Here is a 12,451-nt window from a genome sequence, read left to right as displayed (position 1 = left end):
AGCCCTTGGTCACCCCGTTTGGGATACATGGCGTCTGGCAATGATGATGATGATGATTCAGTATTCATCTGTTTAAAACGAGATTTGCACTAATACTACGAAAATTATAATTATCGATATTTTCAGCTTCCTTGAAGACCAAAACTTCCAAGTGGTCAATTGTCTGGTCCGATTTAGATCAAAACTGGTATAATTATCTTGTGTGCAGGTTTGGGAAGATTGACTTGATTCTCGTGCAGAATGATGAAGATCAATGACGTGGGTCAAAGCCAAAGTTCGGGTGCAGCGCCGTTGTGCTATATGCTTTACGGTTCTAGTGGTTGAACAGGCAGTGATGATTATGTTACATGTTCGTAGTGACAAGTGGGTAATATGTGTGGTAACGAAACATAGGACGAAATTTAGTCAGAAATGGTAGAGAAATTATGAACTTATCTTTTTCGTGTTTTCCTCCCACACATTATGCAGTGTTAACTATGCTTCATCTAGAGATGGCCATGCTTGTTGTGATGGTAAGGGACACAGCGGTATTTGTGAAGGTAGTTCGCAAGAGTGGCTGCGGTTGTGCTGATTGTGATGACTTAATAGTTAAAGACCATGACTCTTCCTGCGATGATATTGTCGGTGGATGTGGCGACATTTCGGGTGGCAATAGTTTTGAAGATATTTGAAGCAGTGTTAGTTTATTACCATCTTTCAAATGACCATGATTGTTGTTTTGATGATACTGAGATTAGTGGTGGTTATGATGGGTTGTGATAGTTTCAATGGTAGGTGCATGCAATGCCACTTAAGGCATTAATTGTAATGGTAATATAAATATGGAGCTCGTCATGGTAATACCGAAGGTCATATGTGTAATGGTAATACAAACAGTGGTAAATGTGGCGGTTTATTTATTTATTTTTATTTATTTATTTATTTATTTAGCTGTCTGTTTATTTATTCAATTTTTTATTTATTTATTTAGGTACTTTTTATTTTCCAAGGAGAAAAATTCTTGCGCATCATAAATGGTGTAAACTGCAATGGTGCATGTGACTGGTGCAGGTGCAGAAGCTATGGGCATGCCGAATTTACCTTTTCGGTGTCATGCACTCACTTGAATAATTAATTCAGGCAAATGGCAGACTATTTTTATCAGGAAATCAGAAATGAAAGTAATCCAAGAATAAATTCAAACAATTCCCAACCTTTTGGCTGACAGACTTTCTCTTATCCAAAGAAAATTGCTTTGTAGTAGTCCAAGTGAAGTGGACCAGAGCATCTTCTGTAGGGGGCAACAAATTTCAATTATTTTGTACTCTGGTTTCCACTCGATGATTTTATGCAACTTAGAAGTGGCCTATCGTTTACTGTGGGTTAATTATAGCGGCTGGTAACCCCATGAAGACGACAGAAAGCTCAGTATTAATTCTTGCTTTCACCAGACGATTTTATTCAACTTTCGAGTGACCTAGCCCTGCGTAAGGGTTGAATTATATGATCTGTTGTTGCCGAGATGACGTGAACGATGGGACGGCCAAATCAATAACAATGAATTACTGCATTTCCTACCAGGCCACTAACTCAATTTACTTCTGGCAATTAGTAATGGACTAATCACATATTCAAACTCGGGAATAATGTAATGGCCCATAAATGCTAATTAGGGGAAGGCAGTAGCTGATCGACGCTTTGAATAATTAACTTAGGCTCATCAGTAATAGATAAGTACTTAGCTGGCATCGATTATCAGGGTAAATGGATATGTGGGTTGACGAAGGTAGAGCAATAAGGTCCTGGTGGTGTTGATGCTGAATGTAATTTTGTTGCGGTAATTGTGTAATTCTGGTGGTGTTGGTTGTAGCTGTGGTGTTGTTGATGGTTGTGCATAAATTGTGGAAGTGGCTGTAAGTGTGGTATTGTTGTAGCTAGTTATGGCTGATTTTATATGCTTGGTTGTCGTGTTGATGGCGAGGTTCTGTGCTTAGTAATCAGTGAGGTTCTTTTTTCTCGATTTCGTAAAGAGTATGTAAGACGCTTGAGTACAATCTGCTAAGGCTCATCAGCAATAGGTAATGGAGACCGTTATTAGGATAAGTGGATAAGTTTATTTGACAAAGATAGAGTGGTAAATTATCGATGATACTGGTGTTCAGAGAACAGGTACACCTAAAACCTTTATTAATCCATGGAGTAGTCGAGTACTTTAGTTTTACCATTGCCGTGATTCTTCCTTACCTTGAAAGCGTAGACCAACCACTTGTCATTCTTTGAACAGGCTATAAAAAGAAAAAATATATAATTTTTATCCAAATTCAGTTTAGGAAGAGTGTTCTTTTAATTCCATGTTAAAATTTAGACCTAAGATGAGAGCTTATGGTGTCCGCGCTTCGTTTACACAGATAACTACAAAATCTCCCTCTTTCTGTCATGATAGTGAAAGAAACTTAATCCTGGGAGGGTTATATATGAGTCTGGAGATGAAGACGAAGAGAAGAAAAAAAGTAGAGACGATGGACGAATGCGAAGAGAAAGTATATTGTGAGAGGGACAGTGGAACGCAAAGAATTAGAAAAGTAAAGAGAAAACATACAGACTAGGGGAAAATGCGGAAAGAAATTAGACTGGAGAAGGAACAAAGAAGCATCACTCGGAAGAGGAATGTGGAGGGAATTTAGCCTGCAGGAGAAAGAGTGCAAAGAGAAACATGGAAAATGAAAATAAGTAACAATCGGCAAATGAAACCAAAATGAAAGAAAATGCTGTGGGACATAGGAAGTAAGCTGAAGAATTAGAAAGGAGAAAATATGACCGCTGAGAGGTGGAACTGTCAGTTAAAAAAGAAGTTTAGAAAAAAAGTCTGAGATCTAAATGACAAACTTTTTCTTGGAGGGGGAAGCAAGAGAGGGAGAAGCAGGGTTTAATTTCTTTTGGAATGAGAGGAGCCACCAAGTACCCAGCCCCTAGCCAGATTGTTTGTTCCCACGGCATTCCCGGATCAGGCTGGGAAGAGATTAACTTTTTTGTGTGTGCGTCCTCCGGTTTAGAGGGTGGGGGGAGGGGGAAATGAGGATCGCTTTTATAATTGTGATGACGGTGTTGGGAACTTTCAATATTACTATTTGTTGAGCTTTTTTTGTCTGACCCAGCAATTCCTGTATGTGTGTGTGTGTGTGTGTATATATATATATATATATATATATATATATATATATATATATATATATATCTATATATATAAAACTGCAGAATGTGGTGAAAGTTTTTAGCGTATCAGACAGAGCCAGGATTCCGGGGTCCTGAATGATGAGTGAATGGAAGCGTGACCCATTGGACTGGGCAAACTTGGACTGTCTGGACGTTGCTACTCCTCACCCTGCCCTAGTGTGGGAAAGGAGGTCCGGGTGATGATGATGATGATGATGATGATGATATATTTTAACGATGAGTTGAATGATTACATCACAAAATGAGACTGGCATACAGTAATTAAAGTTAATGGAGAAATAAGCATGAAGTGCTTAACAAATAAGACAATTACAAAAACTTCGTATGTAATTACTACTTGTACGTGAGAAGTTGCTGCAAAATACTTGAAGAAATGACTACGCAGGATTGCATCAGACCCGAAGTAAAACTCTTAAAGCAAAAAAGAAAAGGGAAAATTTCCTCTAACACTGCAAGTACCGGTATTTACGGCAATTTTAGTTCAGGCTTCATACATATTCATCATTCGTCAGATGCCACTCCCTTCCGACAATAGCTACACATCAACCTAGTGGTGGTAATTTATTTCTAGTGTCCGTTGATAGAGAACTGTTCTTGCATATTTCAGAGACATTCAAGTTGCTCAAAAAAGTGTCATTGTACATTTGACGCTAAACAGTCTGACACCACCGACGATGACTATTGGAAAAACCCCGATGATCTTACTTGTCACTGATAAACATACTTTAATTACGGTACCATACATGAATTGGTTGTGACATAAGACATGTAGTGGGTATATTTAAAATTTCAGTAATCTAATGATAACAGATAAATTTTTGAGGGACCTCGCAAGCGGTTTTAGTCATTTCGTAACCATTGTATCCGTCCTGAGCAGTTCTTTATTTTCTATCGAATATATATTACTCAAACAGTGAATTATAATACACACATGCTAAAGTACAGTTACGCTGGAAATAAGGCGATTTCTACCAGACCAGGATAAACACAGTTTCATTTTCCACCCTGATCATTTTCTGTTCGCCTAAAATTAATACTGTGGATTACGGTAACCTAGCCTCGGACACCTTCACCGCACAAGGTTAATCTGGAAATGATTTACTTCCCCCCCCCCCCGTTTTCTTTTTGTAAGATAATCTATGAGGACGTATTACATGGAGGATAGCTGATGTACTTATCGAGCAACTTTGTTTTGTTGCAGCCAGTGAAGGAATGTGATTAGGTGGCTGAAACAAGAGGGAGTAATTAATTTGAAGAGAATTGTTGCTGAGTAGGGATGGAAATTTTTAGAGATCATTGTCTTGGGAATGCAGCACTAGACAATAAATAGCTAGAGAGACTGATCATTAAAGCGAGAGAAAAAATAAGAATGAATATAGCTCTGATGGACAAAATTGACTAGAAACCCAAGGAACGAACTGGAATTCTGTGATAGATAATTGGATCTGTACTTATCCTGTTTTACGGAAGTGACCAAAATCCAAGTAGAATTTTCTATGGTCAACACTTCCCAAACGGGAACCTACTCAGTGACTTAAAACTTCCAACCAATCACAGTTTAGCCCACAATATTCTCTTCAGAGAACACTTCCTCTATCGTTAGAGCTCTGAACGTCAGTCTTTATATTTTTCATTGCTTAAGTCATAGTCATCCAGCATGAATATAGACACAGACGAAATCGAGGAGGGCACCAGCGCTGGAGATCACGGAAAGACTCACCACGAAACACATGCTCCGCAACATATCCACGTTCTTTAAATGTACAGGTCCCAAGTCCATGAAACCTTTCCAGCATTATCTCGAGTCCCAGCAAGAATAAATGACCCACTAATGGTACCAGAGACCACCAACACGCCAAGTCCTCGCCATTTTATTGGGAACCATTAAATCAACTACTACATGGCAGGCCATCGAGCTACAACTCATCAAACTGTTGCAGTTCATTGCACTATTGAGAGTCTGCTGCCTTAACCCCTTAACCGCAAGGCGTCACTTTCGTGACGCTCGGGCGCAATGGATGATACCGAGGGGCGTCACTTGTGATTCTGTGTTATTTTGAATTATCCCAGGCTTTCAAGTGGTGGCTTGTATCATCTATCAGTACTGCCAATGTCCAACACTAGTCAGCACTCCAAATCTCATCTGTACTCCCATCCATTGTTGACATTTTAGTGATTTTCCCCCGTTCCTGACTCCCCTCCCTACCTCCCCTCCATTACCCTGTCCTCTCACCTCCCCAGCCACGCTGCGCTAAGCAAATTTCCCCCAGATTTTTCCACAGATTTCATCCATTGAAATAAGCCCTATGCCCTATACTTATACAAAATAATATATACCAAAAAAAAAATAAGGTAAATGATAGTGGTATACACCAGGAATTGGCTAATTATCACCTGACAACACCTCACATGCATTCATTCATTACATTACCACGGTAATTTCCCCTTTGAATTATGCCTTGTGATCTATTTCTGTAATAAAAATATATATCAGAAAGGAAGGGAGAAGCCTAAGTGTGACATTTACATTCACCTGGAACTACCTATTTCTTTATGTATTGCCGAGATTTTCTACCAATAATTTATTAGCATGTAAGTTAGCAGCTGTTATCCTCATTGTCACTGTCAACCCTTGCTTTCTCAGATAAGCCGCAGCATTTAGTTCCTTGTCCTCCGCTGTGGTCAAAACATGTCGCACTCACGCCCCGCCATTTCTTCCGCTTCTGCACCCATTGCAAAGGGCCCCGTGACCTCTACACCCAGAGAAACTCGTGAGGGAAGCAGGAAAGGACTAAGTGACTCTGCAGTGGAGCGTGAACTAGCGGAATTATCAATGGTGATGATGGATAGTGATTGTGACCCTTCGGGGGATTCGTGTGATGAGCCGGGTGAGGAAATCGTGCCAGAAAGTACTATAGTAGGACTCACGCACGTTTGCGGCTGTGGTGTGGCCCGCACCTGTGTACAATGGTGCCACGTTTCCCCAACTTGCGATGTGAAACGGAAGCTATTTATGTACAAGGCATCACAAATTCGATAAATTCAGATGAATAAAACTTACACTTGTGTATTTTGATGGATGAATCAACAGTAATCTTATTATGCATAAAATATTTATACAGTAACACAGAAACATGGCATACATATTGTACAGTGTTGCTAAAAGAAATTGTAGTCACTTTTAATGGTTTTTAGTGTAGTTTTAGGGTGGGTAATAATATCACAGTTATGGATATAAGATAATGAGCCTGAAAAAAGAAGAAATATGCCAATATCCAAAGTAAAAGAAATAATTCATGTAATTCTTGTGAGTGGCAACACTTACACACCCGGCCTAAGGTAAAGTATGTACCTCCATAGACCCAACCATAGCTTGTACAGGTGTTGCTAGGGAAAAATGCTCACATTTACCGGCTTTTACCATAATTTTAAGGACGAGGAATAATCACATTTATAATCATAAGCTAATATGTAGGACAAAATAGTAGGTATATGCCAATACCGAAGTAAAAAAAAAAAAAAACATTATTCACTCGCGAGCGGCAACACTTCCACACCCAGTCGGTGAGAGAGAGAGAGAGATAGAGAGAGAGGCAGGAGAGGGGCATGCATTGAATGCATTGTCGGCATCACTAAATATAACAAAACCAAATTAACAAATGAAAGCACAATTATAAATAACTTATAAAAGAATCAAAAGTACTCAGGGTGGCTCACATTTCCCGCCAGGAGAGAGAGAGAGAGAGAGAGAGATAACGGTATAGAAAACGTGGCAACACTGTACACAGGTGCAGGCCACACCACAGCCGCAAACGTGGGCGAGTCCTGCTATAGTACGAGCGTTTCAGTGTCCAAAGTTATCCCTAGCTCCAAGGGAAAGGAACCGTTAGTGCAGCAAGGGAAGGAATTTGGGAAGGGAGTGAAAAGGCAGCGTGTTAACCCCAGAACAATGGCCCCGTGTGACCCAGCCCGCCATGAGTCACGAGTTGATTCACCTCCCCATTCCCCAAGCCCCACTTCACTAATTTCTTCCTCATCTTCTGCTTAATTATCTCCGGAGTCTTCGTCGTCGGAGTCACCACCAGCATCAACAGTGAAGGTAGGCCATAGAGGAAGAGGTAAATCCCTGACCCGTAAAAGTAGAGTTGCTACTAGAGTAAGGGCTGCTAGTGCTGTACGGCAACCCAGGGTCAGTGCGAGTGACCTTGAACGTGGTAAATCTCCCTCACAGCCACCCACCACCCTCACCCACCCTACACCGCCATGACAGGGAATCCTGGACGCCTTCGCGTGGACGGAAGGGTCCGATTTTGTCCCAGAACATTTAGATTTTGAATTGAGTTCCTCAGGAGTACAGCCTGCCTTCATTCTTGACGATGATGCTGAGTGTGTGGACTTCCTTTTGGCCTTCCTAGATGATGAAGTCATGCAGCACATATGTGATGAGACCAACAGGTATGAATCACAACGTGCTGCAAGTGGTACAGGTGCAGCCAAGATGCAACAATGGTCCATGCTGGGAGTGCAGGAGCTGTATGTGTTCTTCGCCCTCATGCTTCTCTTGCCACACTCAAAGAAGCATGAGTTGGAAGAATACTGGTCCATGGACCCCTTACTACCCTCACCCACCTTCAATAAGTACATGGCCAGAGATCGCTTCCGGAACATCATGGGAAACCTGCACTTTGCCGACAACGATGTACGTTCCCAAACCGACCCACTCTGGAAGATCCGGGAGATTCTGAGCAGAATGAAGGATAAGTTTATGTCATTCTTCCACCCCTTTCAGAAGGTTGTCATTGACGAATCCTTGGTTTTGTTCAGAGGACGTCTTAGGTTTGTGCAGTACATTCCAAGCAAACGCCATCGCTTTGGAATCAAGTTCTTTGTACTGTGCGACTGTAAGACGGAGTACATCCTTGACTTCGTCATTTATTCAGCCAGCACTGTCGATCTGGATAAAACACACCCCCTTGGCTTCTCAAGCTGTGTAGTGAAAGAGCTCCTTGAAAAGTATTTTGGTGGGAATCATGTGCCGTATACAGACAACTATTATACAGCACCGAAACTTGCCAAATACCTTTCAGAGCACGGCATCGGCTCCTGCGGCACTGTCAAGAGTAATCGTGCCCACTTCCCTAAATTCCCAGAGGCAGGAACCTCGCAGCGAGGAGACGTGCACCTACGCAAGTCTGAGAAGATGCTGGCAATACGGTGGCATGACAAGAGAGTCGTGCACATGCTCACCACCGTACATAAGGGGGAAATGACAGACAGTGGGAAGGTCAACCGTAGGACAGGCGAACCTGTGATGAAACCTGATGCTGTGTTAGACTACAATATCAACATGCGGCTGGTGGACAAGTCCGACATGATGATTGGTGAGATCGACTGCCTCAGGAAGAATACTAGGTTGTACAGGAAAGTTTTTCTGCATCTCATAGACATGACGATGCTGAACGCCTTCATCCTGTACAAGATGAAGGTCAAGCCACCCAAGTCCTTCTCCCTGAGGTTGTTCGCCAGGACTTGTGTTCAGCAGCTGCTGGAAAGGTATGGTAGGGTGACAACAGCAACTCCAAGGCGCCATCCAGTAACACTTCCCGACAGACTTGAGCAGAGGGCGTACATGGATCGGCACAGACTGGTGCAAATGCCTGCCACAGGCAAGAGGAAGGCTGCGATCCGCAGGTGCCAGGTGTGTGCACATACCACCCGATGCACACCTGAGCACAAACGCACCTCTTGGCAGTGCGCTGAGTGCCAGGTTCCCCTCTGTGTTACCTGCTTCTTTGATTACCACAGCCAGAAGCAGTTCTAAAAGTGCAAGTGGGAAAGGAAAGTAATGTGAAAAAAATGTGTAAATAGCAAGTGAAAGCAATGGATGTTCAGTACATAGGATTGAACAGTGTATTATAGTTTTATCTTACTGAAAGTGACAGTGAATAACATAGTGTAAGTAAAATAGAAGTGTAAATATTGAAAATACAATAGAAAATGTAAATAGTAATGTAAGTAATTAGTAATATAAGAATATGAGTACAAATACTTGATGTTATAACAGTGAAAGTGAATCCGTGGCTCTCTACGTATTTTACTGAAAGAAAAATTGAATGTCTTCAGTGACAATAAACTAATACTTCTGAAGGAAACTTATGGATAAAGACTCCAGATATATATAAGTGTTATATAGTAATAGAAATATAAAGTGTGAGGGGTTTTCTGAATAATAAATGACAGAATACCAAGAGCGAACTAGCGCAAGTGGGAAGGTCATACGCGCTCGTAATTTTCATTGCTTTCACAGTGGGGATTTTTTGGAGTATGAATCCCAAACTACTTGATAATCATAGAGTAGTGTTTATAGTGTTAATATCTGGCTGTGGTAATCATATGACGGGTTGTCGGGAAGTGTAAAGTGGAGACTTCGTTACCCAACTTCAGAGGTCTCCACAAGTCCTACGGTAATCGACGAAGGCTCAACAAACATCCCAGGAGAAAGCTGAAGGTATGTGCCATAAGCATATATAATTTTAATATTCTAGGACTAATAACTCATTCTTGGCAAATATTTTTTGAGAGTCTGTCGGAGCCCGAATAACCCCGCGGGACACGCAAAACATTGGGAAATATACCCGCGGTGTAAGGGTTAAAAGAGACTGTGATGTTCATTAAGCTATTACAGTCCATCGAGCCGTTACAACTCATCGGGCTGTGTACAGTACACAACACAGATCAAGCTGCCACTCCATTAGGCCTACCTGATTCTTTTCGAATCCTTTGCACATTAGTGAAGGTTGCAACTAGTTGCAACTAGATATACAGCACCCCCTTGGACTCTCGCCAACAAAATGAAAGCACCGTATATAACAGCTGGATCAAATTCTTTGAGTACTTTTCCTTAAGCAGTCTCATGCATCTACGTGGACAGTAGCACACAAACAACCACACGCACATTCAAAACCGAAACAGCTTTCAAAAGACACACATCATGTAGGAATACCCACATATATATATTTCCACATCTCACATTTCTTCACATTATCCCCATCTCTCTCTGTACACCATACCGTACCCAGTTCTCTCTCTCTCTCTCTCTCTCTCTCTCTCTCTCTCTCTCTCAGTAACATAACCCTGAATATTATGTCAACGTCCCAAGTTTTAAGTTCATGAACAACTTCAGCCCAGTGGCGTCATCTCTTTTATGATACCAACACATGATTTCACTCAGCTAATAAGACTTTTCACACTGAAGAGGATATATATATAACCTTCATTACCCCATTCCTTCGAGATGTATCCACAAAACTAAAGATAATCGTCTGGAGATAGAAATAATAACCCATACAAGAGGCAACCGTACTAATGGAGTTAATCATCGAGCTGAGGCCCCACTTATACAATGGAACTCCGATCACACTCTATAAACACATCTGCTGCTGTTTGTTTTACCTGACCTTCACTCTCTGACTGTCTTTATTAAACATGGTGATGGATAAATCTTAATGTTTTCCACAGTATCAGTACCAGCAAGTTCTAAACCACTTCTCTTCGATGATGTATTTATTTTAATTATTAGCTGAAGAGAACAAGAGGCGTTAGATAAAGCCTTCATTAACCCATTCACTTTCAAGAGTGCACTCATAAGCTGAATAAAATCGTCTTTTATTGGCAAGAATAGCTACAAATGACATCATCAGGCTGACGGAGTTAACATCTCAACAAATAAAGGTGCTTTAATTGTACCAAAGCACAAATCTTTCGAGGAAGCCTAGGAAAAAAATGTCAGCCTTGAAAAAATTTATATCAAAGCAAAAATAAAATCAAGTAAGAACAAAAGGCTTGAGAAAATTTTGATTTGCCATGCGAGACCTGCAGTCTAGGAAAATATATCGGTAAAAGATAAGAGGGAAAAAGACTCAGTATAATAAACGGTAGCACAATAGTTATAGGAAGCCAAAAAAATCCAATGAACTTGGAACAGAAAGCTGTAAAAAAATAAAACGCAGTCATGAAAGCCCCAAGAACAGACAAGAGAGAAAAGACACACCGCCCTCGGGCGCAAGACAACAAAGAGGTGTGGAACAATGCTGTGCAAGGGACTTCTTAGGGTTGCATTGCTGTAATCATGCCAGGGCACGAGGCAGGCATCATCAGGCACAAGGACAGCTCAATAAAAATGAAGCCGACACTGAAGGAGAAAATGTAGTATTCTGGCCGGAGATTTTAGTCCTTCTGAGATTCATTATCCATTGCAAGGGCCACCTTGACTTGGAGGACATTTTAGTCTTTTTGTAGACTAGTTCTCATTGCGTTTCTTCGTGATTAGCATCATTTTCAAGTGTTATCTAATATTGCGAGAACATGGTGCTCCATTCGGCGATGGTCAGTGGAATAATGAAGCTAAACCAAGGGGGAAATCAGTCTGCCTGAGGGAACAGGGTAAGCATGTCACTTTTTTCTTGAAATCAAGGAATGAAAATGAGAAAAAAAATCATGCTAGAACTAAATGTGCAAAAACAGGCGATTTTTCTCTGCGATAGAACTCAGAACGCAATGAAACAGACAAAACTTTGCCTCCAACGACAAATAACCTTAAAAATAAACATGTGAAGAGTGATTAAATCAGTACCTAACAGACATCAACCAACATGAAAAATTAGTCTGATTATGTAACGACCGACTGGTGTTGCATATTTTCCTTTAATGCAAAACAGAAAGAGCCCAATACTGAAAGCCTGCTAAACTTATCCATCCCAAAAATAACAAAAAGAAAGCCAAAGTTTATTCATTCCGAGAATACTGAACATTTTGCAATGAATCTCTTCAGTTCAATGACGTATTTTCTACTTTATTTTTCTTAACCGCAATGATAAGTCACGGGAGGCGTTTCGAACTGGACCAAGTAGATGTAGCACCCATCCACCGTTTCAGAGCTAATGGATCTTAAGTTGTATAAAATCACCTGGCGGTAGTTTGATTTTAATAATACGTTTTTGTGGTGAAGGAGCTGATCTACTGGAGGTCTTAGACAGGCTTAGTGCTAATGCATGGTAGTTAAAATATACCATACTTACAGAATCATTTACCATGTCAGTCACCTACGAGCCTGTTTTACTGCCTTGGGTGTATGACGAAAGATCAGCCTTATTTTGACTGTCAGTTTCAATGAGAACTGAAGGTTTTCTTTTCTCGGCTTGGTATATATATTTGCTAACGAGATGCATTAATAAATCAT

This window comes from Coenobita brevimanus, chromosome 14 (genome assembly GCF_032717465.1).
Source record: "Coenobita brevimanus isolate Jiangsu-jjx chromosome 14, ASM3271746v2, whole genome shotgun sequence".
In the NCBI taxonomy this organism is placed as follows: domain Eukaryota; kingdom Metazoa; phylum Arthropoda; class Malacostraca; order Decapoda; family Coenobitidae; genus Coenobita; species Coenobita brevimanus.
This window is presented reverse-complemented; position numbering follows the sequence as displayed.